The sequence below is a fragment of the Neophocaena asiaeorientalis genome, unplaced genomic scaffold, assembly GCF_003031525.2.
Source record: "Neophocaena asiaeorientalis asiaeorientalis breed wild unplaced genomic scaffold, Neophocaena_asiaeorientalis_V1.1 scaffold140, whole genome shotgun sequence".
Classification (NCBI taxonomy): domain Eukaryota; kingdom Metazoa; phylum Chordata; class Mammalia; order Artiodactyla; family Phocoenidae; genus Neophocaena; species Neophocaena asiaeorientalis.
This window is the reverse complement of record NW_020173729.1, coordinates 392,799-419,060: the sequence shown is the minus strand read 5'-3', so window position 1 is coordinate 419,060 and position 26,262 is coordinate 392,799. Positions and strand designations below refer to the sequence as shown.

The following is a 26,262-nucleotide window of genomic DNA, read 5'->3' as shown; positions in this document are numbered from 1 at the left end:
TAAAACTTTGAGACTTTAATAAGATAGGAAAAATGAAACGTGAAAAGCAATTCTGTTTTATTTAAGGATTGGCCATACATTTATCTCATTATCAAAATTTGTTGTCACTGTCTTCTTTCATTTTCTTCCTTCCCTTACGGGTTCTGAGAAAGGCTCTAGCATGGTGTGATATAGTGCAGTGCAGTTCTGGCTTTTGTTACTTATGACCAGCATGGTCTTGGACTAAAAGCTTGCTTATTAAGGCATACTAAAGTGAATAATTTTTAATTAGTTAATCAGACTTTTGAAATTCAGGTACTGCATAAAAAATGAGACTGTATCTTTGATGTGACTATAGGATTACTGGAATAATCAAATGAAATCACGTGAAATGGTTTTAAAAACCGAAGACTTCACAAAGGTAAATAATATTAAGGTTTATTAAGGTTGAATAAATCTTAATCTCACCTGAATCTACTCTAGGTCCATGAGTGACAAAGTGAGCATTTTGACCTTTTCATATATGTGTGTACGTATATATATCTTCTGCTTTTTGAGTTTTTAGGTAAGAGTGGACAGATTTTTAACATGGGTTGCCATGTGATAGAGGTCTAAACTTAGGCTCTACAATAGATGCAGATAGGAGCTTGTTAATTTTTAGGTGTACGATATGAGTCAGTAGCTGAGTCAAAGTGTCACAAAGAACGTACAGTTTTTAGTCTTGTTGAATATTATCAATAGAATAGGTTCCGGATTTTAACATCTGGGTTGGATACTTTGACAGGGGCATAGAGTTTGATTAAAAGGGGACTTTAGGAACATCTATTCCAACCCCCTTGAAGATACCTTTTACAGGGTCCCAGAATTAGCTTTCCTCACACTGAAGAATCTTTCTGTTATGTGATGCAGTACACTTTTCTTATGGGCTCTTGTGTTTGGTGTTCTTTGTTTTTGTCGGCCCCAAATGACCTCCCTCTCCATCTGCTGTTGTGTATACTTTACATTTTGTTGGATATGTTGCAGGCTTGACTGAAGAGAGAACCTATTGATGGAACAGCCAGGAGTAGAAAGAGAATGATAGGTTCAGGAAGCAGGACAAACAAGGAAATAATGATAACAATAATAGCTACCACTTATTAGCACTAGAGTCCCAGATGCTGTCCTAAATGCTTTTCTTATTTTATCTTACAACAACCTATGGTATTGATATTTTAATATTGAAATTAGTTAAATGAAATATTAATTTAACATTGTGCTAACTTAGTAGTTACAGATGAGGGAGCTGACTGAGCTTTGCACAGTAGAAGGCAGGGTTCATGCTTTTTGGTTCTAGAGACCAAACCTTTAATGCTACCACATATTGCTTTTTAAAGATAACTTGGAGGCCCCTCTGGGAAAAATTCTCTGCCTTTCCTTCTCTAAATGTGCTAGCCATTAGAGATAAAAGATGAACATTTTAAGGCTGGTAATAACTTGGTTTAGGTGGTGGTGGTGGAGGAGGTGAAATATAGAATTTATTCAACATTTTAAGATTGAATGATGGTATCAGAAAGGAAGGAACCTGAATATAATCTACAATGCAAATCAGGGGGAAAGGGAATTTTGGTGAGGCTCTTGTAAGGACTAGATTTTATTATGCTATATAAGCATGAAAACTTGATATAGGAAGTTTAGTAAGGGCTTATGATCATTAGTTTATATAGATTAGCACTGTACAATAGAAATACAATGTGAACCATGCATGTAATTTAAAATTTTCTGGTAGCCACATTAAATAAGGTAAAAAGAAACAGGTTAAATTAGTTTTAATAATATATTTTATTTAACCTAATATATCAAAATATTATTTAAACTAATTAATAAAAAAATTAATGAAATATTTTACATTCTTTTATTCCTACTAAGTCTTTGAAATCAGTGTGTATTTCACACTTACAACATTTCTCAGTTTAAACTAGCCATATTTCACATGCTTAGTGGCTACTGACTACCTTAATGGACAGTGCATTTTTATACCATTAAAAGATATGTTCTTAAAAAATTTCTGACTGAATTACAATTAGATGGCTTATTCACCCTCTGGAGGAGTGGAGGGCAATCTGAGGTGGAAAGGCATCACTATTCAGTTGTGTCCAGAGAATCTGCTCAGGAGGGGGAACATTTTTTATACTTAGTAAGAAGAGGTAGGGAAGGATTTACCAAATGTTTAGGCTTCCTGTCATTTAGGTTTCCTGTTGTTTGAGGTACTGTGCGTTGTAGTTAGAGGGACTTCTAGGGCATTCCAAATAATTTCTGTGGTCTTTATATAAGTTCTGGGCCCTGGTTTTATATAAAGAGCATAGTGCTTTTTCTGTAGACAGCTCTGGAAGAGAAGCACACAGTTCTTACTCATGAAATGTGGTGTCTGTTGGTTCAGGGACTCTGTGCCTCTGTCTGGAACCCTTCAGAACCTCACTGATTTCACTGATTTGCTTTTATGGGATTTAATATGTTTAAGGTTACATCATTCCTCAGGCAGGGATTTCTAAAATCTGCTTTTTCCTTAAAAAAAAAAAAAAGAAGAGAAAAAGAAAAGAAAAACCTGAACAAAATAAACTTATCACATAAAAAAATGACTAAATCTTTTCTAACTATGAAAGTGTAATATGTGTTCTTTGTAAAAATTTAGATAATGGAGATACATAGTTTTACATGTTTAATGAACAGATCTCCAGTAGAAGGAAGTGTTCAATCTTTGGCTTCCTCCTGTAGTACTGGGGTTCCTTGGGCAGTAGCACTCCAGTGAATCAGACTCTCTGTATGGGACAGGTAGTGAAGATTTTATTTCCTTTAAGAAGACAGTGAACAAATAAGAGGTATGTGTTTTCTCTGGCTGAGTTAAATACGTATATTGTCCTGTATTATATATCATATATTATTTGGCTAAGAGCCTAATTTTAATGCATTTCATTAAAAATCTTCTTAGAGAGTTATCTGTAAAACTGTAAGATTTATAAAACTAAGTAACAGCTGTAAGGCTTGTGTTAACTTGTTAAGAGATACTGGGTTAAAATACAAGTTCTGCTCTGTACAGTTGAACGGAATAGAATGTACTTTTACCAGTAATTTTCATTTTCTGAGTTTGTAGTTTTAGTGCTATGATGATGTTATCAGTATATAAATCTTTTTTGCCATGACTAATTGTGTTTTATTTGTTGTGAATGTAGTTGTGGTTCAGGTGGGGGTAAGGGAGGTTTGTGGAAACCAAGGCTTACCATTTTGGGGATGGGTTGTGGGAAGAAGCAAGCTAGAAATATACTTGGAAGAAAGAAAACAATAGCCACCTGGGAGCAATTTGAGATGAGGGGAAAAACAGATATTTTGAGAAAAGTTACAGTGTTTTAAAAAATAAATGATTCATGTACAAAACTTAATCATTAGGAACATAAAATTTTATGAAATTTGAGTAGGAAACATCATGTTAGAGAACTTTGAATTTCATATTTATTATGTTCATATTTTGTGTGGATGAAACATAGAAGTCTTAGTTAGTTTGAATTGACCCCTTCTGTGGCTTCTTAGACTCTTAACTAAGGATCATAGTCCTTATCTGTGGAGAGTCCCAAGACTGAGTTTGACAGGTTAATGAAATCTAAAGTTATTTAGTGTTAGCAGTTTAACTTTAGATTTTATTAACCTGTCTGTTCATATTTTCTGCTGGAAGGTTAACAGTCATATTGACCCTTGTCATGGAGTTATTAGTAACTTATAATTCTAAAGTACTGTGAAAACATTAAACACTCATTAAGTATTATATTTATTAGAACATTCCTTAGTGCAAAGTAGTTCATTCATTAACCCATACTTAATATTGGTTATTACAATTACCTGTCCTCAGCCATCCATCAGAGTCCTATGCCTGTCCTTCTTTAATTCTTAGACTTAGATGACTCAGGAAAATTCTTGTAAAGGGTGGTTATGACTGTTGGAGTGGTTTTGTAGTGGCTGTTGTCGCCTGGCTGCTTCAGGAAGTTAGGTTAGAGTAAAGGGTTCGGGTTTTGGAGTTACTTAGTTTCTCTTGAATCCTGTCTCTGCTCCTTAACTATCTGTGTGCAAGTTACTTGCCCAGGCAGGTTATTAAACCTTAGTTTCCTTAACTGCAATTTGGAAATAGTAGCAATCACCTCTTAGGGTTGTTAGGAGGACCCCCACAAAATAATATCTCTGATGTTAGGGATAATAGCAGTTTACTGTTTGTTTTTTTAATAAAGACAGTTGTTTTTAGAGCAGTTTTAGGTTCACAGCAAAACTGAGAGGGAGGTACAGAAGTTTCCTGTGTATGCTTTGCCCCTACACATGCATAGCCTCCTCCATTGTCCACATTCCCCATCAGAGTGGTACATTTGTTACAATTGATGAACCTTCATTGACACGTCATAATCAAAAGTCCACAGTTTACCTTAGGATTCACTCTTTATGTTGTACATTCTGTGGGTTTGGACAAATATATAATGATATGTATTTATCATTGTAAAATCATAAAGAGTACATTCACTGCAGCCCCCAAATCCTCTGTGCTTTTTCGTCCCTTCTCCCCAGCTTCTAGCCCTGGGTAATTCCTCATCCTTTTACTGTCTCCATAGTTTTTCCTTTTCCAAAATGGCATATTAGTTGGAATGATACACTATGTAGCCTTCTCAGATTGACTTCATTCACTTTAAGGTTCCCCCGTGTCTTTTCATGACTTGATAGCTCATTCCTTTTTAGCACTGAATAGTAAGCATTTCACTCTCTAGATGCACCATAGGTTACTTATCCATTCACCTACTGAAGGACATTTTGGTTGCTTCCAAGTTTTGGCAATTATGAATAAAGCTACTATAAACAACCATGTGTAGGTTTTTGTGTGGACATTAGTTTTCAACTAGCAGCTACTTCTATTGAGCATTTATTTGTTTTAGCCAGACACTGTACTATGTACTTTACATGAAAAATATCATTTAATTCTTATGTATATATAATAGATCATGCGAAGCTTTATAGCCCATAGTAATATATGTCCAATACCTGGTTGCTATAATTATTTTCTCTGTGTTAGTTCCAAGCATGTAGTTTAAGTAGAAGTTGAGGCTGTTAAGATAAGACTCAGGAGTGGGCATTCTGACCAGACTTCAAAGACTTATTGAGGAGTTGACAGTGGATTGAAGGTGAAGTATATATTAAAGTGTAGTTCAAGGATAATCTGCATGGTAATCACTTAGGAAGCTTGTTAAAATGTAGAGTTTTGGGTTCATCTTTAGAAACTCAGACTTTTTATGAATCAGAATCTCTGGTCACGGAGCTTGGATTCTGCAGTTTTAAGTGCTTAATAAATAATTCTGATTCACCATGAATTTTGAGAATCATCTTTTTAAATTTATTCTTCCTGATGATTAAAAAATGATTCTAGTGGTTTTTAAATAGTTGTGTTTCTTTGATATAATAAGCTTTCTATTTTATTGGTGATGGAGCTGGTAAATTTTTTCCATTAAATTTTTTCCATGTTGCGAGGGGAGGAGGGTAGTGATATTTGTTCATTCAACTTTTATTTAGTTAATATCACTTCTTTGAGGTATATTTTAATTTTTTCATAAATATAGCATATTTTACTTTATTATTCAAATAATGTAGTCTTTTTGAATAGGGTAGGAAAGTAAGGCAGATTGAGAACATACTATTATGAAGATAGGTAGAGAGGTGCAGAGAGTGGTTTTCTGGTGCTAACTAGAAAGGAAAATATAACTATAAATAATTTACATAACTAATATGAATAATTAAAACCTGATGGAAATTTTCAAGGAGTTTTGGTATGGGTCACTTTATTAGTCATATTAGTTAATGAAAGAGTCATATCAGGAATGCTCAGCTTCTGTGATTTTTGACGGTTGTGTTCCCTCCTAAGAACACTCTTCTTCTGGGTTTTGTCTATGTTGGCTTCCTGGGAAGTCTTACTCCAGATCCACAGTTTGGGAAGTCAAGTTTCATCCCTACAGTTCTTCACATGAACCTCAACTTTCTTAGATTCTTCATGTAAAACCTTACCTAAAGGAACCAATGAATTGGCTTCAAGTCATAATTTTACACTTAGGTCTTTAGAAGACTCCATTTCAGTGAGTCTTTGCATTGGTATCTTTACCCCCCAAATCTTTCTGGCTCCAGCATCCACTTTAATAACTCTGTGGGTTAAGCAACTCCATTTTTAATGTCTGTAGTTCTCTTCATTCTCAGAAATGAGGTCACCAGGGCTTTGTCATTGTTAATGAAAAAGGTATTGTACACTTTACTTTTGGGGAGTGTCCTTGGACTGAATGAAGCTAAAACATCATAGACATTGTTGCTCTGCTTTAAATACTCATAGGATATAATTTTGCATATTTTAAACTCGATCTGTTTGCCAATGCAATAATATTATTTATCTCTGGGAACTTTGGCTATATTCTGTTGTGCTATTTAGAATTCACATGAATTATTAAACCTTTCTAGTAGGTCTTTTATTGAGCCTATTGTCTGACCTCTTCTTTAAAAGTAGTCTTCAGCATTTTCGAAAGAATCATTTGGGTCTTCCTGGGACTGGAGATTTTGCTTCTGTTGTGACAGAAGCAGAGAGTGAACTTTTTTAGAAGTTAGGAGCAGTGGGGTACAGAAGAGGAGAAAAATCAGACTACATTTTATATCATGCCTGTTTCATTGTGAAAAATAATCATAGCCTTATGTCCTTTTCTTTTCTGAGGAGGGGGCGGTGGCGGTAAGAGTGCAGGGTGAATTAAGGAGGCATCACGGAGAATGTGTCTCCTAACGTGGGGTTTCAGTTATTTCCCAAATACAGAGAGCAAAGTGGTTGTCTCCAGACATGTTTCTTTCATAGGAGGCCCGTGTGCAGTATTGGTATGTTTATCACTCACCCCAAAATATTGACAGTGTTGGCATTACAGGTAATCTGAGTTACTGCCTTTTCTGTCATGTTCCTCTCTGTTTTAAGTGTGGGCCACAAACCCATAACAGTATTGATGTGATTATATTACTATTATAACTGTTGATAGTTTTCCTTTTAAATCAGAGAAAAGCACACTGATTTTTTTCCCTTTATTCTTATAGCATTTTTATTTCCAATAATTATACTTTCCTTCTGAATTATTTCAAAATGTTTTGGTATGGTATTGGTAAACATAGTATTATTTTTTGTGGTTAAGAGTCTAAACTCTTAAACAAGACTATGTGGGTTCAGTTCTCAGCTTTACCACTTACTAGTTGTGTGAACTGGGGCAGGTTATTTATTTTATATAACTCTTGCCTCGGTTTTATCTGTAAGACAGGGATTATAAAATTATCTACTTTTTACACGTGTTGAGGATTAAATCATTTAGTAAAGAACAATGCCTGCAAATAGTACAGGCTGAACATGTATTAGTTATTATTCACTCACTAAAATAGTAGTCTCAGTAGATGCTAATAGACTTTAAAAGTTAACAAAATTAATATTTTAAAACTTTAGAAAAGCTTAATTTAGAAAGTTATTTTTAGGCTGGAGTTTTGTGTGCACGTGCCCGTGCACGCACACACACACACAAACTCACACACACTCTCTCTCGCACACCCTTTTCAAACTGTTACAGAACAATGTTTTTCAAACTTCGATGTGCATGCAGGTTACCTGGGGATCTTGGTAACATGTAGATTCCTACTAGCTTTGGAATAGGCCTGAGCTGCTGCCATTCTAACAAGCTCCACAGGTAATCTGGATGTAGCTAGTCTTTAGATCATAACTTGAGTATTAAAGTTATAGAATGTCCTACTAGTGGTTCTGAATCCTTCTGTCAGTACTTTATAAAAACTTGGGTGTTTTTTGTTTTTGTTTTTTAAAAAGCATGCCTAGGCTTTACCTCAGACTAGTTAAATCAGATCTCTGGCATTAGTGTTCTGGACATTATCATCATCATTATCATTTTTTCTTTTTTGTAAAAAAAATATTCTAGGTCATTCTCATGTGTGAATAGCATTAAGAGCTACTACTTTAGTGATGTGAAGGAGAGTCAGTAAGCTAAGTAGCTCCATTTTATGTCTTCATTTACTGTTATCTTCTATCCCTTTAAGCATCTGTAGGGATGATGAAGCATAGCTGGTCAGAACTCTTTAACTAGGAGGCAGCTAATAATTTTGGCTTGAAGTTATCTTCACACTATACTGCACTAAAAAGTTTGACTCCTTGAACCCTTCTTCATGGCTTCTATCTCCTATTGCTTTCATCATTTTTATAATCTTCTTTGGATTCTCCCTGATTTCTCAACAGCTTCCTGAAAGTATAGTAATTCAAACTCAATATAAAGTTGCTTTAACAAAACTGAACAGTGGCAGAGGCAGAAGAATAAAGTTCCTTCCACTTCTTAAATTCTGTGATTTTTATTAAGGTGGAAAACTTATATTTGTTTCAGACTTTTTATTGGCCCTTTCCTTATGTTTTTGGGAGCTAAAGTGTGTTTTCTACCATAATATTTGTTTCAGTACATTACTTTCTTAGGTTATATTCCCTCTTTTTTCTTTCTCAGCTGTACTTCTTGCCTCTGTTTCCCTTCTTGTACATATTTTTGAGGAGAGGCAGTAAATGTTTTCTCATGGACTATCATGTTTTGGGAAAGTAGTTTTCCAAACTGATCAAATCTTGCTGAAATTTTATTCCATCTAGTCATGATATATCATTTAGAATCTGGACAGGGAAACAATCTACACTAGAGATTTCTACCAAGAAAATTTGATACAGGGAGTGGGTTATCAGGTGTCAGAGGCTGAAGAGGCAAAAGGGGAACACTGGAGTAACACAGAGTCAAAAATTGCAGAAAGCATCAGTCATCCAGAGGGCTGGGGCTCAAAACTTCTGGCTGTTGCTGGTACTTCTGAGAGTACCAGAGAGAACTTGTGGCTGTCACCAACTGCTGCTGCTGGGGTGGAGGGCCTGTGCTAGGGCAATGCTGAGTGGAAAAAGCAAGTTTCTCCTTTTAGTGTTCTTATTGGCAGTATGAGGAAGCTAGCTGGCAAAAGAGAAAAGTAGTTTCCAGAGTTCTATTTTCAGCGTTACTGAGCTGAGTATTAAAGGGTGGATTTGCTGCTGAGAGACTGTAGCTGAATAACCAGCACATATAGCCTTCTCCTCCTCTCTTGGTCTCTTTCTTAGCTACAGGGATCCTGCATGCTCTTAGTGTCTAGGATTTAGAATGAAAGGAGTTATTATTATTATTTTTAAATTACTTGTCTAGCTAATGTGATTTGGGGGCATGAGACAGGACTGCGTGCTCTAAGATAACTGTCACAGCCTTTCTTGGGAACTGAGAGTCTATTACTCATTCCTTTGACTCTAAAGGGATTTCTGTTTTTCAAGATCCCTTATTCAAAATACAAACATTGTAGGAGTACTGATAAAGCAGAGGTTAAAAATTGGTTGCTTATTGGCCAAACAGTGGCCTACAGTGGAACTAATCTTTGAACAGAAGATTATACCTTCTCTCTCATTCTAATATTCTTCTTCCTGCAGAGCTTCTCAAAGTTTAATATGCATGTGAATTATTTGGGAATCTTGTTAAAATGCAGATTCTGATTCAGTATGTCACTGGTTAGGGCCTGAGATTCTGCATCTCTAGGTGGCACTAGAAGGGCAGTGCCTCAGAATAGGTTGACTTTTCTTCCATAATTTTGATGCTGCTCTAGACGCAGAGGCATGCCAATCACTTGTAGTTTTCCTGGAACATTTGAGACTTTTCAGTGATTGTGTATATGTTTAAGGGAAACTAATGGGAGATAGGATAGGAGGACAATTAGAAAATTCATGCATCAGATAGCTTGTGTTCATTAAAGCCGTTATTCTTGATTAAATAGGGCTATCTATGGATTTTAAAAATTTGGTTTGAATTTCATACTAAATGCATTTTTCTACTTTTGACACTTTGATGTACTTCAGGTTGTCATCAAAGCAGAGGATCTTCTTTCCTTGAGCCAAATAAATGGTAATCTACCTTAATTGAACTTTGCATACAGCCCAAATTTATGAAGTTGTTAATTGCTCTTTACATTTGGATTTTACTTTACCAAGGCATACCTGATCACATGACTAAAAAGTTATTCAGTTGCCATCCTTCAAGATCCTCTGCCTACCTCCCTCATCCCCACTAACCCCAATTCCTGGATCTTTTCCTTTTGTCTTTACAGACCTAGATTTTTAAGATCCTAGGTTCTTTGTTTCTGTCTTTTGGTTCTTTTTATGAATGTTACTCTTAAATTTTTTAAATTCAGGCTGTAGATAATACAATTCAGGTCACGGAATTGAAATAATTGGCCTCTTTATCGGTTGAGGTGAAAGAGTTAAAATGAAAGTTAAGGATTCAGGGCACCCCTACAGAAATGAGGGGTGAAAAAATGCTCAATTTTAGGATCCTAAACAAAGCATTTTGATTGGCATATAGAGACCCTTGCATCCACACAAACGTCCATATTTGAATATTTATAGAAGATAATCTGTCAAAATTACTGTTATTTTAATTTGCCAAGCTTGGCTGATTGCTGCAGTTGGATGTTAGTTGAATTCTAGATGAGGAACTGTAAATAAGAGCTGGTCTAGAACATGCTTTTTGTCCTTGAAGTTGTTTGAATATTCCTCTCCCCACACCCCTTTTTAAAAAACAAAACAAAACAAAGCAGTGAGGCCTTTTTATATTAGCTGGACTTCAATGTTTTCCTTTTTAGGGAAAAAGGATTAAAGTAAGGTGATAACAGTAAATACTAAAAAACTTTTTTTAGTTAAGAAAACCATTTACATTTCGTGAACAGGGATTATTTAAATAGTTTTAACTATTTGTCCAATCTTTGCCTCAAAGATTTCCCTGGAGAGTTCAAACCTAGGGACATGTATCTCTTCAAGGCCTGAGGGGCCTTGAGGTTTCGTGTAAGTAAGTTTCATGTTAACAACAAAGAAAATGTATAGTTGTAGATAATTAATGTTACTGCTTTCTTTTGTCTCATTTTAAACAGTTGGTAATTTTAGTGACCCAGATTCAAGCAGTAGTATCTTCCATTGGAAATATGTGATTTCGTCATCTTATGTTCTAGGGGAAGAAAGGTAAGCCATTTTTCACGCTTAATATTTAAGTAACTTTGTAAATAAATCAAAATGTTCTCTTTTAAAAGGTTAGAAAACCCTTTTCTCTTTAGGTAGTGTTTTCTCACCCAGAAGAAACTGTATTATTTATTTATGTCATATCGTTATTCCTCAAAAGATTCCACTGAGTCTGTATTATTTCAGCTCTAGAGATTATACGATGACTTTCAAAAAATCATACAACAGTTTTTTGGAGCAGGACTATGTTCTGTGCTCTGTCTGCTAGGCTATCTTGTCCCTTTTACATAGCCATTCTCAGCTGAATAGTTTATTTTTACATATATAACCACCTGACATGACTAGATAGTCTTAATATTTTTTGTTTTTGCTTTTGATGTTTTCATTTATCTCTTGTAAACTGCCATAATTGGATCCATTTTGTTGGTTATTACTTTAGCTAGAAACTATGTCAAGTACTAAGTCTCAGTTTTACTTAGACATTGACTTCATTTTGGGGTTTCAGGAATGTGGGGTCTCAGGAATATATTTTATATTCAGCAAATTAAAAGTGAAACTTTTAGAGCACTCTTTTCCATTTTTCACAAGCATCCATCTTCATCCTCATTTGACAATCCTTTTCTGGGTAGATTTTCTTTTTTCTAGGAGTGTTTATATAATCTTTCACTTGTTACTGTGTGGTCTCTTTTCCCAGTTCTTTTTGTGGCTATCCCTATTAGCATTCTCCATATATTTCACTCTAATTCCTCATGATCCTCCTAGGAAAATTATATGTGCAACTCTGTAGTTATCCTCTGAATGAAGGATAATCACATTATTAATAATTCCTTAAGATGTTATGCTCACTCCTAATTTTGTAATTAATAATAACATTATTAATAATTATTAATATAAATAACATTAATTCCTTAAGATGTAATGCTTGCTCCTAATTTTGTAATGGTTCACCATCTGTTCACTGTACAAAGGGCTCAGAAATGTCTGTTGTATCTAATGCACCACAGATGTGGAAATAATAATAAAATTTACATTTATGTAAAGCGAAGATACTGCTAATATGTTCCCTTGGGTTTGGCCATTCTGATATTCTTGCTGTGTTTGGAGGCTTATTAAGTATGTTAAAACTCAAGTCGAATACAATTTAAGTCGGAGATATAAAAAGTAATGAGCTGTTTTACAGTGTGATTTGGAAAAAAAAATTAGTTGTATTTCTTGCTTATAAGAACAGCAGATAGCACAGTTGACTAAGATTTTCTAAGTAAAGTAATTTTGATAAAGGTTAATTTCATGGCAATAGAAAATGTTGGGAATTGGAATCCAAATGTCAAATTTCACATACAAATCTTAGCTTTCTACTGATTTTTCTTTTCCCTCAGAGGAAGAATCTTAAAACTTAAATTTGTTTAGAGGACATTCTAATGCTACTTTAGGAATAAGAAACAGGCTTTATTTTTCTGCAGTTGTACAGTAGGGGTAACCAGTGCATCGCAGTACTTATTGATAGATTTTTTTAAAAGCTCTTATGGAAATTTAATCAAGTGTTTATTTAGGAAATATTTTAGTTTGTAATAATGATGCAGGACCTAAACGATAACCTACGATATTCATCTATGTGTTTTCATTGTTTCAGAAAGAAATGATGAAGTGTATTGTTTAATAATTTGCATTTTGGTATTATTTATAGGGTAAACACTATGAATAATCATATTTTAGGTAATTCAGGTGCCATTGAGACAAATTTAGATTTCCATTTGTTTCTTCTCTCCCTAATATCATAAGAGTGTTATATATCACTCTATCAGTTAGTTAAAAGGTAAAAATTGAAAATGGATTTTGTTTTGTTTTGTTTCTGATCTGGCATGTAAGGAGCTTAGAAGTCATCACTCCATCCTAACCACAAGTAAAAAACTGAACAAACTGAAAAATCAACAACTCTTCTTAGATCCATCAGAGAAGTAAGGTCACAGGGCAAACCACTGCTCTCAAATTAGAGACCAACAGGCAAATATAGAGAATTGACAACTTACCCTAGCAAAAACCTCCAAGGGAACCACTAGTGGGTAGGAAAATCTAAAGTGTGATTAACAAATTAGGGGAGACTCCATGTGGACAAGCCTGAGGTAAAAACTCCAGGGGGACCCAGTCATAGGGAGCCCCCCACACTCTCATGATTTTGCTTCTAGGAGCTCTACCAGGTCCTCACAGTGAATATCTGAGAAGGAGCGCCTGGTGCTTCCTGCAGGGGGAGGGAAGAGTAACCATTTTGAAATATGCCAAGGCATCTTGTTTTTCTTAACAAGATCTGCTATCAAGAGAAAGTATTTTACCAGGGCCTAATCTATTAAGGTGTTATCAGAGACTAATTGACCTGGAGGAAGGGAAATACCCAACTGTAGCCTTCCACATGGTGGGGAGAGAAATATCCCATTCCAGTCCCCTGTAGCCATCCTGTTCCACCTAGGAGGGGAGCATAGGACTGAAAAGAACTTGTGAAGTTCACAGCTCGGTGGGCGCAGGCCTAACCATAGCACTGTAGAATGCTTCTACTCCCCTCCACACCTTAACCACATTAGTAAATTCCTATTCGTTACAGTTCCTTTTACCCAGTGCATCATGTCTGACTTCCAACAAAAAAATTACAAGGCAGACTATACTAAAAAGCAAAAACCACAGTTTAAAGAGACAGAGCAAGCATCAGGATCAGACTCAGGTGTGTCAGGAATATTGGAATTATGAGACCAAGAATTTAGAACTATGATTAATATGCCAAGAGCACTAATGGAAAAAGTAGACAACCAAGAGCAGATGAATAATATAAGTAGAGAGAAAATCTAATAAAGGATAAAAAAGAAGTGCTTGAGATAAAAAGCTATAACAGAAATGAAGGATGGCTTTGATGGGTTCATTATTAGACTGGGCATGGCTGAGGAAAGAATTTCTCCGAGCTTAAGGATATGTCAGTAGAAACTTCTAAAACTGAAGAGCAAAGAGAAAAAAGACTGGAAAAAAGAAAAAAAGAAAAAATATCCAAGGACTGTAGGACAACTACAAAAGGTACAACATATGCATAATGAAAATACCAGAAGGAGAAAAAGAAACAAGAATAATGACAGAGAATTTCCCCAAATTAATGTCAGACTCTAAACCACAGATCTAGGAGGTTCAGAGAATGCCAGGCAAGATAAGTGCCCAGAAAGCTTTATCTAGAGATATCATATTCAAATTGCAGAAAATCAAAGATACAGAAAATAATCTTGAAAGAAACCAAAGGAGAAAGAATTACCTTAGGTACAGAGATCTTCTCTTCAGAAACTATGAAAACAGGAAGAGAGTGGGGTGAATATTTAAAGTGTTGAGAGGAAAAACTAACAATCTAGAATTCTGTATCCTGTAAAATTATCCTTCAAAAGTGAAGGAGAGTAAAGACTTTTTCAGGCGAACAAAAATTTAGAGAATTTGTTGCTAGTGGACCTGCTTTGCAAGATATGTTAAACAAAGTTCTTCAGAGAAGGGAAATTATATAGACCAGAAACTTGTATCTGCCTTAAAAAAGAAGAAGATTAGATAAAGAATAAGTGAAGCTTGAATAAAAACTTTTATTTTTCTTAATAGATCTAACAGATAACATACTTTGAAATAATAGTAGCAACAACGTATTCAGTGATTATAGCTCATATATAAGTGAAATGAATGATGACAGTGATACAAGGGTTGGGAGGAAGAAATTAGGAATATTCTTTCATAAAGTACTTGCACTACATATGAAGTGGTATAGTGTTATTTGAAAGTGGACTTGGATTATTTGGAAATGTATAATGCAAACTCTAGGGCAACCATTAAAAAAAAGTTAAAAAAAAGTGTAATTGACGTACTAAGGAAAGAGACACAATGGAATCATAAAATGCTCAATTAAAACCACAAAAGACAGAGAAAGAGTGGAAGACAGAAACAGGAACAAAGAACAAAAGCAATGAGTAGAAAACAGTAACAAATATGGTAGATATTAACCCAAGTATATCAATAGTTGCTTTAAATAGCAGTGGTTTAAATCCACTAAAAGACAGACTGTCAGATTGGATCAAAAGTCAAGACCCAACTATATGTTGTGTACAGAAACTCTCTTTAAATATGAAGACACATATAGATTAAAATTAAAGGGATGGAGAAAGATATACCATGCTAATGCTAATCAAAGGGAAGCTGATGTAACTATATTAGTTTCAGACAGAGCAGACTGCAGAGCAAGGAAGATTTTCAAGGATAAATAGGAGCATTATATAATGATAATTCTTTAAGAAGACTTAACAATCCTTAATGTATATGCACCTAACAGGTCGTCAAAATATGTGATGCAAAAACCGACAGAATTGCAAAAAGAAGTAGATCGGTCCACAATTGTAGTAGGTGATACCTCAACTCTCCTCTGTCAGAAATGGACAGATGTAGCAGAAAATCAGTAAGGACATATCTGAGCTCAGCAGCAGCATCAATCAGCTGGATATGATGGACATCTGTAATCCAGCAGCAACAGGGAATATGCGAGTTCTTTTTAGTTTAAAAATGTTTTTAGTAGGATTCACATCATAAATATGTGATCAGAAAGAAAAAAGATGAGGAGCTCATTTTAAAAAATACAACAAACTGTCACCTACCTCACCTCTACCTCTTACATATTTTAGAGTAAGAATTTTAAAACTTTGATTTTTTAGAATACTTAAACATTTTTCTTACCTCAAGCTTGGTATAATGAATGAAAGAGTTATGGTGGTTACTTTTACAAATGAAACCTACCTGGCACTTTTTCATTTACTGGTATTAGGAAGGAATACCTCCTACAACCCTTTGGTTCCATGTAGCAAAATTTGAAAACTGTGAAATATGTATGAATCCCCCATGCCCTAGCCAGTATTTGATAATTATTGACCTTTGCTCCTGAATAATAGACCTCTAGGTATCCATATTCTTTTGAGTGATCTAGAGCAATGGTCCCCAAACTTTTTGGCACCAGAGTCTGGTTTCATGGAAGACAGTTTTTCCACTGACAGACTGGTACCAGTACGTGGCCCGGGGGTTGGGGACCCCTGATCTAGAGGAAGAGCAGAAGCAGATGAGAAAGGACGGGAGAATTTGTAAAGGGAGAGAATATTCATTGTTATCATTTGTCTGTCTGGCAGACTTATGATAGCGACACTACAGGGATTAGTAACATAGACAGGATTTAGAAATCTTGTTAAAATGGATTCAGTGAAACTGTTCCCCTCTCTGTAGAATTAAAAACCAAACCAAATCAAACCAAACCAAACCAAACACAAAAATAAAATACATCAAATGAACTTTCCTCCTTGGATCACAAGTAGTGGTTTGGGGACAGAATCTATCAATGTGTAATCTCATGGTTTCTGTCCTGTCTTAGCTGCTGACTAGCTGTACAAACCTTGATGAAGTCAAATCATTTCTTTCTCAGTTTCCTCATCTTCAAAATGAAGGTAGTGCCTACCTTACAGAGCACTGGTAAGAACTAATTGAGGAAATGCATGCAAGGTGCCCGGCTCATATTTGACATGCACCGGTGTTACTTCTCCTCCTAGTTCCTTTCAGCATCAGTAGTAATGTCTGGATTCCAGTCCTTGAATTCACTAGTTACTCGTCATGAGGTCATTGTAAAATCAAATTATTTTGTCTCTCCAAGTCTAATTTTCCTTTGACATAAGATCATTAATACTCATGTTGTAAAGTTGTGGTTGTAATTCATTTCCTCATATAGTCTAGGAGGTTTTTGTTGAATCTAAATCTGAATGTTAAATTGCTAAAAAACTTATATAAATATGTGAGTTTTACTGGTTAGATCTTTTGGACACCAAATGCAGAATATATTTTAAGGAATATATAGTAGGAGGAATGTAATAAGGAAAAGTAAATCTCTAGGTTTTTTTTTTTTTTAATGGGAGGACTCTCTACACTAGCTTACTTAATTTTTGCTTAATATAATTCATTGGGAAAGTAGGGAAATTATGGATTGAAGAATTTATTTTCGCTTGAAATACTGGGTTGACCAAACGGTTCGTTCGGTTTTTTCCATAGGATGGCTCTAGTAGTGCTTAGTTGTCTTTAACTTCATTCGAAATAATTTTGTTAGATTGTATATGACAGCTGTCATATCAATGTGCATTTAAAAAAATACTTATCAAAATTGGTGAATTTTTGTGTAGCCATTTTCATATTGAAAATGGAAGATAAACAACATTTTTGGCATATTATGCTCTATTACTTCAAGAAAGGTAAAAACACAACTGAAACGCAATAAATAGATTTGTGCAGTGTACGGAGAAGGTGCTGTGACTGATCGAACGCGTCAAAAGTGGTTTGTGATGTTTCGTGCTGGAGATTTCTCGCTGGACGGTGCTCCATGGTCGAGTAGACCAGTTGAAGTTGATAGCGATCAAATCGAGACATTAACTGAGATCAAGCAACATTATACCATGCAGGAGATAGCCAACATACGCAAAATATCCAAATAAGCACTGAAAATCATTTGCACCAGCTTAGTTATGTGAATCACTTTGATGTTTGGGTTCCACATAAGTTAACCGAAAAAAACCTTCTTGACTATTTCTGCATGTGATTCTCTACTGAAACGTAATGAAAATGTTCTGTTTTTAAAACAAATTGTGACGGCCGATGGAAGTGGATACTGTGCAATAATGTGGAATGGAAGAGATCGTGGGGCAAGCGAAACGAAACACCACCAAGCACACCAAAGGCCGGTCTTCATCCAAAGAAGGTGATAACTGTGTATATGGTGGGATTGGAAAGGAGTTCTCTATTATGAGCTTCTTGCGGAAAGCCAAACGATTAATTCCAGCAAGTACTGCTCCCAATTAGACCAACTGAAAGCAGCACTCTACGAAAAGCGTCCAGAATTAGTCAACAGAAAACATATTATCTTCCATCAGGATAATGCAAGACCGCATGTTTCTTTGATATCCAGGCAAAAACTGTTAGAGCTTGGCTGGGAAGTTCTGATTCATCCACCGTATTCACCAGACATTGCACCTTCGGATTGCAATTTATTTCGGTCTTTACAAAGTTCTCTTAATGGAAAAAGTTTCAATTCACTGGAAGACTGTAAAAGGCACCTGGAACAGTTCTTTGCTCAAAATGATAAAAAGATTTGGGAAGATGGAATTATGAAGTTGCCTGAAAAATGGCAGAAGGCAGTGGAACAAAAGGGTGAATATGTTGGTCAATGAAGTTCTTGGTGAAAATGAAAACATATCTTTTATTTTTACTTAAAAACCAAAGGCACCCTATGGCCAACCCAATAGCTACTTCTAGAAAGAATATATATAGGGCAGTATGTTAGGGAGTCCAAACACTTGAATGTACCTATTTCTTTGCTTTTGTTCTTTTTTTTTTAGATGACTTTATTTTAAAAGGAGACTTCAGTGTACAGTAATGGTTTTATGGGCAGATCTTAGAAAATTATTCAGTACTGAAAATTTTCTGGTTTGATAATTATCAGAGAAAGAATAATAAACCAGTATTAAAATTTAATACTAAATTAGTTGGTAAATTAAGGTTAAGACTCATAAATGAATCATGTTAAATGAGTTATGAATTAGATCAGTATTATTGGTGAACTTAGCTACGTGTTAAATCAATATAATTTCTTTGACATAATCACAGAATAGGAATTGATGTATATGTGGTATATTGTATTGAAGGGTTGTAGATTGACGAACTGGGAAGTTTGTATTTTAACGATGTTATAATTCCATGAATTTCAGTTAGGTTTATTTGAATATGAATCACTTATAAAAACCAGCAGCAAAATATTATTGCTTTTATATTCTGTAGCAGTTGAGTCAGCTTTTGTATGTAATCAGATGAATGTAAATGTAAACTTTAACTTATTTTCTTACACATTTCCCAAAATTTAGGAAATAATTAGCAGACAAAGTGTTAATTACTTATAAGAATTCCCAGTTTATCATTTTATTTGACATTATATAGCTCCTTATTAGATGCTTATTAACAACCCTGAAAATGTTACACAAAGTATAGTCTTTGCATGCATAGTCTTTACCTGCAAAAAAAAGAATAGAACGAAATACAATAAAAACTGATCTGCAAAAACATTGAGCAAAGACAAGCTTCTGCTGAGAAGATGGGTATGAATTTATGTGTGAATGTTAGGGACATATGGATATGTTGATTATGGCCACATTTAGTATTTTTCTTGTAAAGCAAAGGATTTACAGAGTTAGATTAAATGCATTATGGGTATGGCTGAGATCAAAATAACTTTATTTTCTGCAAGGTTTTTTTGTTTTTTTTTTTTGTTAGAAGATGTTGGGGGTTAGGAGTTTATTAATTTATTTATTTTTGCTGTGTTGGGTCTTCGTTTCTTGTGCGAGAGCTTTCTCTAGTTGTGGCAAGCGGGGGCCACTCTTCATCGCGGTGCACAGGCCTCTCACTATCGCGGCCTCTCTTGTTGTGGAGCACAGGCTCCAGACATGCAGGCTCAGTAGTTGTGGCTCACGGGCCCAGTTGCTCCACGGCACGTGGGATCTTCCCAGACCAGGGCTCGAACCCGTGTCCCCTGCATTAGCAAGCAGACTCTCAACCACTGCGCCACCAGGGAAGCCCCTCAAGGATATTTTTGTTTTTGTTTTTTGGGTTTTTTTTTTTTGTGTGGGGGGTATTGTATTTGTTTTTAAAAAAGCCAGATGCTTCAGTATAAAACTGGGTAATAATTTAAACTACATTTTTCTTAATAATTTAATGTTAAGAACAATTAGAATTCTGTGATTGCAAGGTATTATTTGGACAAGTCATTCATAAAGTAATATGATTCATATATTTTTCTCCTTTTTTATTATGGTAAAAAAATATATAACAAAATTTACCATTTAACCATTTAAAGTGTATAATTCAGTAGTGTTAAGTATATTCACATTGTTGTGCAAACATCACCACTATCCATCTCTAGAACTTTTTCATCATTCTGAATAAAACTCTGTACCTATTAAATATTAACTTCCTCTTCTTCCTGACCCCCAGCCCCTGTAACATGGGGTTGCTATCCAAAATATATAAATAGCTCATACAGCTCAACATCAAAAATACAAACAACCCTATAAAAAATGGGCAGGTGATCTGAATAGATATTTTTCCAAAGAAGACATATAGATGGCTAACAGACACATGAAAAGATGCCCAACATTGTTAATTATCAGAGAAATGCAAATCAAAACGTCAATGAAATATCACCTCAAACCTGTCAGAATGGCTATCATCAAAAAGAATACAAATAAATATTGGTGAGGGTGTGGAGAAAAGAGAAGTCTCATACATTGTTGGTGGGAATTATAAATTGGTGCGGCCACTGTGGAAAAGAGTATGGAGGTTTCTCAAAAAACTAAAAATAGAATTACCATATGACCCAGCAATTCTACTCCTAGGTACATATCCAAAAAAACGAAAACACTAATTCGAAAAGAAACATGCACCGCAATGTTCATAGCAGCATAATTTACAATTGCTAAGATATGGAAGCAGCCTTAGTGTTCATCAACAGAAGAATGGATAAAGAAGATACAGTATGCGTGTGCATGTACGTGCGCGCACACACACACACACACACACACACACACAGACACACACACACAGTGGAATGCTACTCAGCCATAAAAAAGAATGAAATTTTGTCATTTGCAGCAACATGGATGGAGTTGGAGGATATTATGGTAAGTGAAATAAATCAGAGAAAGACAAATACTAAATGTTGTCACTAATATGTGGAATCTAAAAAATAAACGAGTGAATATAACAAAAAGAAACAGACTCCCAGATATAGAGAACAAACTAGTGGTTACTAGTGGGAGAGGGACGGTGGAGAGGAGGGACAATATAGGGTCTAGGGGATTAAGAGATACAAACTTCTATGTATAAAATAAGCTATAAGGATGTATTGAACAGCACAGGGAATATAGCTGATATTTTATAATAATTATAAGTGGAGTATAATCTTTAAAAATTGTGAATCACTATGTTATACACCTATATTATATAACATAATCACTATGTTATACATAGTGTATATGTATAACATATACACTATGTTATATAGTATTGTACATCAACTAAACCTCAGTAAAAAAAAAGTCAAAATAATGAAAAGAAAAAAAAAAACTTTACTCCACATTCTCCCTGACCCCCAGGCCCTTTAATCACTATTCTGTCTCTGATTTTGACTACTCTAGGTTCCTTATGTGAGTTGAATCATACAACATTTTTATCCATTTATCTGTCAATGGACATTTGGGCTGTTTCTGCCTTTTGGCAGTTGTGAATAATATTGCTATGAACATTGGTGTGCAAATGTCTGTTCAACTGTGGTCATGTATTTATATATATATATATATTTTTCTTTTTTTTTTATATATATATTTTTTAACATTTAAAGATATTTGAGGTAATGAAATTCTCTTTGAAATACAAATACATGAGTATTTGTATTTTCACTGATATCAGTGAATATTGAATACCTGTTGTGTATTCTAAGGGATATAAAGGGATATAAAGAGAATATTTATTGAATACTTACTGTGTATTGGGGATATAAAGAATAATAAAACCATGATACTATTTCTGAAGAGCTTACAATCTAATGAGAATAATAAGGTGTGTTTATGAAAACACAACAAACTGGTAGCATATACTTTTTGAAGCTGAAGAGATGTTCACAACCTGATCCAAACCAGCATCCTATCACGCTAAGATTTTTGCGTGTCATCCTAACCAGTTAAGAGGCAAAATACATGGCCATAATCGACAAGCATGTTCCATTCAAGCATGTGTATTTAACACATGCATTTAACATTCAAGCATGAATTTTGGAGTGATCATACTAAAATGGAAGTTGGATCATGACACTCTCCAAAACAGTCTTCCAATAACAACATCCTTTGAATGACTTATATCTTTTTGTCCAAACTCCTTCCTTGACTCTGACTTAATCTCCTATCTCCACCTCTACCTTGAGTTGGATAAATTTTTGTTGTGGATATATTTCTTATGCATGTAAAAAGGCTTAAGTGTAAGTGAGTAAAATGCAGAAGGATGAACTCTATATGTGTCTCAAGGTTCTTTCCAGGCTTATGATTCTAATTTAATCCCTATAGTACCTGGATTTCCAGATGACAGAAAACAGAATTAGTATGTCTAGAGGTTTCTCAACAGATCTATTTCATAATAATTTAAAAGACCAAAATTTGATTGGAATAAAAACATTTTGCTGTGTTTTGATGTTTCAGTGGTATTTTTCCCTCTCTCAGAGTATTTTTTCTGGAAAAGCAAAATCAATCTTTTGTGAATTCAGTCATAATTTTTCAGTTTAGTAGGATTTTAAAGGTTTTTCTGGGTGCACCAGCTGGACCTTTTGGATACTGCTCTTTTTCCACTGAAATGTTAGCAAGACCAAAGGAAGACCTACAGCCAGCTGTTAGATTCACGTTTCCTTTGGATGATGTTTTGAAGTTCAAAAAAGGAACTTTGAGAATTTTAAACACAGCTGAGCAGAGTTTCCAAGAGGTAACATTATAACACTACTTTTTTTCCTCCATATTTATTTTCTTGACTCCCAGTAGAGATCCTGAATGCTGAGTGGTGAAGACGTTTATAGGCTCATTACTTTGTAGGGCAAAAAAAAATGAAAGAACTAATTTCAAAGTTAAGACTTAAAAAAAAGGAGATAATTGTAGAAGTGAGGAAGGATGAATGAACAAGGATGATCATCCATTCATTCAGCGCATATATGAAAGTCTACTATGTACCAGACACTCCACTAAACACTGGAAACAAAGCAATGAATAAAATAGAATCAGTACCTACACTCATGGAACTTAGATTGCCTGGAACAGTGAGTAGAACATAATAGGCTCTTAAAAATAATTTGAATAGGGCTTCCCTGGTGGCGCAGTGGTTGAGAGTCTGCCTGCCGATGCAGGGAACACGGGTTCGTGCACCGGTCTGGAAAGATCCCACATGCTGCGGAGCGGCTGGGCCCGTGAGCCATGGCCGCTGAGCCTGCACGTCCGGAGCCTGTGCTCCGCAACAGGAGAGGCCACAACAGTGAGAGGCCTGAGTACCGCAAAAAATTAATTAATTAAAATAATAATAATTTGAATAAATGAATTTCTGTATTGTGGAGAAGAATTTGGGGGTAAGGGGCATTTTAGTGAAGAAGTGTGGAGTGTCCTGTTCATTGTATTTGAGATATTTCATTTAAAAAATGGAAACAAATAAAATATCTATTAATGGGAAAAATGATTTAGTTATGGTAATACATAGAATGTAATTCACTGGAGCCCTTAAAAATAATGACATACATAGATGTATGTCGGCTAACATAAAAGATGTTCTTTACCTAATGTCAAATTAAGCAAAGTAGGTCTTCCCTGGTGGCGCAGTGATTGAGAGTCCATCTGCCGATGCAGGGGACACGGGTTCGTGCCCCGGTCCGGGAAGATCCCACATGCCGTGGAGCGGCTGGGCCCGTGAGCCATGGCCACTGAGCCTGCACGTCTGGAGCCTGTGCTCCGCAACGGGAGAGGCCACAACAGTGAGAGGCCCACATACCTCAAAAAAAAAGAAAAAAAATTAAGCAAAGTATGCTGTAGAATAGGATGTATGAACGATTCCTTTAATCTAAGATTATTTACATTTGTATAAAATATCTTGAGAGATGGTGGAGAAATAGTAATAAGGAATTATGTTTTCTAGGAGGTGAGTTTCCTGTGATCTTTCCTTTATCTTTTATGTATTTCTGTCTTTTGTTTTGCAGTGACTATTTAAAAATAAGCTAATTTTAAATGTTTGGGATAAATTGATTTAAAAAAAAATTTTTTTTTAACTTAATATCTGTATCAGTAAACATAGTTACTGGTTGATGGTCCATTGTCCTGTAAATGTAAAAAATCTATCTAAGGAATTCTGCATTTTGTTTTTGGAAGAATATAATTAACCAGAAGGAAATGATTACATTTAACATTTACTGTTAACACTCAGAAGGTACAGTTTTAAAATGAACAATAATGTTTCTTTAATGTATGTAATGGTTGAAAAATATTTAGTAGTAATTTTAATTTTGTTTTGTAGATACTTTGAGGAATGTCTACATAATTAGATGGTGGAGAGTTGAGAAAATTCTTAAGGTTTTTTATGTATATGAAAACTTAGTTTGGATGTAGTTATTAATAGATATTATATTGAACTGCATTTTATATCTGAAGATTTGTTTTAGCCCTCTCCTTTGATTAGTATGACTTCTAAGTTTCTTAATTAGGGGAGAGAACATATGGATTTTGGGAGTCCTGATTACATCTGGTCAATATTCTTAGGTTTTCAAAGTATAGTCATGCAGGTCATATTGTTACTTCATGACTGTTTTCTTAATTTCTTCCAATAACTTGTGTTTGTATCAGGAGAAATTAAAGGACTCGTGAAAAATGTTCCATTTTACACATAGATTGTTTGTAACAAACTCATTTTATTAAAAATACTGTAGCAACTTTACTTTTTTTAATCCTTTAGAGGATCATGTTGACTCTAGTTATTGGAGTTCCAAATGATATGTGATTGAATATGAAAACTTGTCTCAGGGTCTGTTTATCTTTTTTAAATGATATTGTTAAATAATTGTTTAAATGATCATGTTAATCTTTAAAGGTTAACATTTGGTTTAACATTATTTAGGTATAAATGAAAGTATTATTCCTCTTCAAAATAAGAGTTTTTGTCAGGCCACAAAGTCCCTTGGACTGTGATATGCTAAATTTGAAACAATTTTTTCCCCTAGATATTTAGCTATGTGCCATAGAAGGTGATTTTTTAGATCGTTTCTCTCTTTCTCTTTTATTTTTATTTTTTTTTCTTTTTATTTCTGAAAAGTAAGATGCCTATTCCAGTTCAGTGAATGTGGTAATATCAAATCCAGGTAGAATGGTACATTTCATCTTGTCTTCATTTTTTAAGGTGAACTAGCTTATAGAATCGAGAATAAATCATTTTGTTAGATGTTGGCTCCCATCTAGTATAAAAATATTAATCTTTTTAGCAGTAAGTCATTCTATTGTAAATACTTTAAAATGTTTAAAAGTAATTTATAATAAAAGGAATTATAGAAAAACTTAAACAATGCCTAAATTAATACCATATACATGTATGATAGTTAGAATTTATAATTGGTATTTTGTTATAAAAGACATGTATTTGGATAAAAACATTGTGTACATTAGTCTAAATGAAATGAATACCTTCTCATGATACTCATACTTTCCTTTATTGTACTCATTTATTATTCAGCAATATTTATTAAGTGTCTGCTATATTATAGGCACTGTTCTAGATTCTGAGTGATACCAGTCAACAAAATAGAAATTATTGATCTCATGGAGCTTATACACTTGTAGAGAGGAAGAAACTAAACAAATATGTATGTCAGATGGTGATAAATGTTCTAGAGAAAGGTGACTACATCAAGGAAGGTAATAGGGAATGTCAGAGTGGGGAGTGTACCATTTTTATATAGAATGGTCAGGGAAGGTTTCACTGAGAGGGTGACACTGAATTTGATGAGGGAAGGACTATGGTGGATATTTGGGCAAGTGTGTTTCAGACAAGAAGTTCAAAAGCCCTGTGTTGGGTACAGGCTCAGCATATTTAGAAACCTAAGAAATTAATTGTGTAATTATTTCTTTCACTTTTTTCTTTCCCAGTAGATTCTAAGGTCCACTAAAACAGTGGGGAAAGACTGTCTCTGTCTTGCTCATCATTGTATCCTTGGTACTCAGTATAGTGCCAAACACATGGTAGGCAGTGGGCCAGTGAATAGCTATGGTTGAATTCATGAACGATGAGGGGAAATTTTGGAGGAATCCTTATTTTTTTTAAATTAAGTTCATACTGCTAAGATATTTAGAGCTTCAAAGGTCTTCTTAGGTGGAAAACAAGAGAGCTCTTGAGGAAGAATGATTCTTCTAAAGGTCACTGTTCATTATGGTAGCATTCTTGTGATGGCAATGATTTTTCTCTCTTATTCTGGCTATTGATAGGGGATCCTTTGTTTAGATGAATGGTCTAGACATGGGAAGATACTTGCTGTG

General features: G+C 34.8%; 1 protein-coding gene across 7 annotated transcripts in view; it reads left to right on the top strand.

The window, feature by feature from the left end:
* Positions 1 to 26,262, top strand: part of FUT8 (fucosyltransferase 8) — a 321,926-nt gene that overhangs the window by 111,638 nt on the left and 184,026 nt on the right. For 3 of the 7 annotated variants that reach the window (XM_024750839.1, XM_024750840.1, XM_024750836.1), the window contains one exon: positions 11,011 to 11,098. The exons of 3 other annotated variants lie outside the window; for them this stretch is intronic. The gene's annotated coding sequence lies outside the window, so the exon portion shown is untranslated. Of the gene's footprint in view, positions 1 to 337; positions 401 to 11,010; positions 11,099 to 26,262 lie in introns of all 7 variants that reach the window. One more of the 7 variants, XM_024750837.1, reaches the window with a different exon arrangement.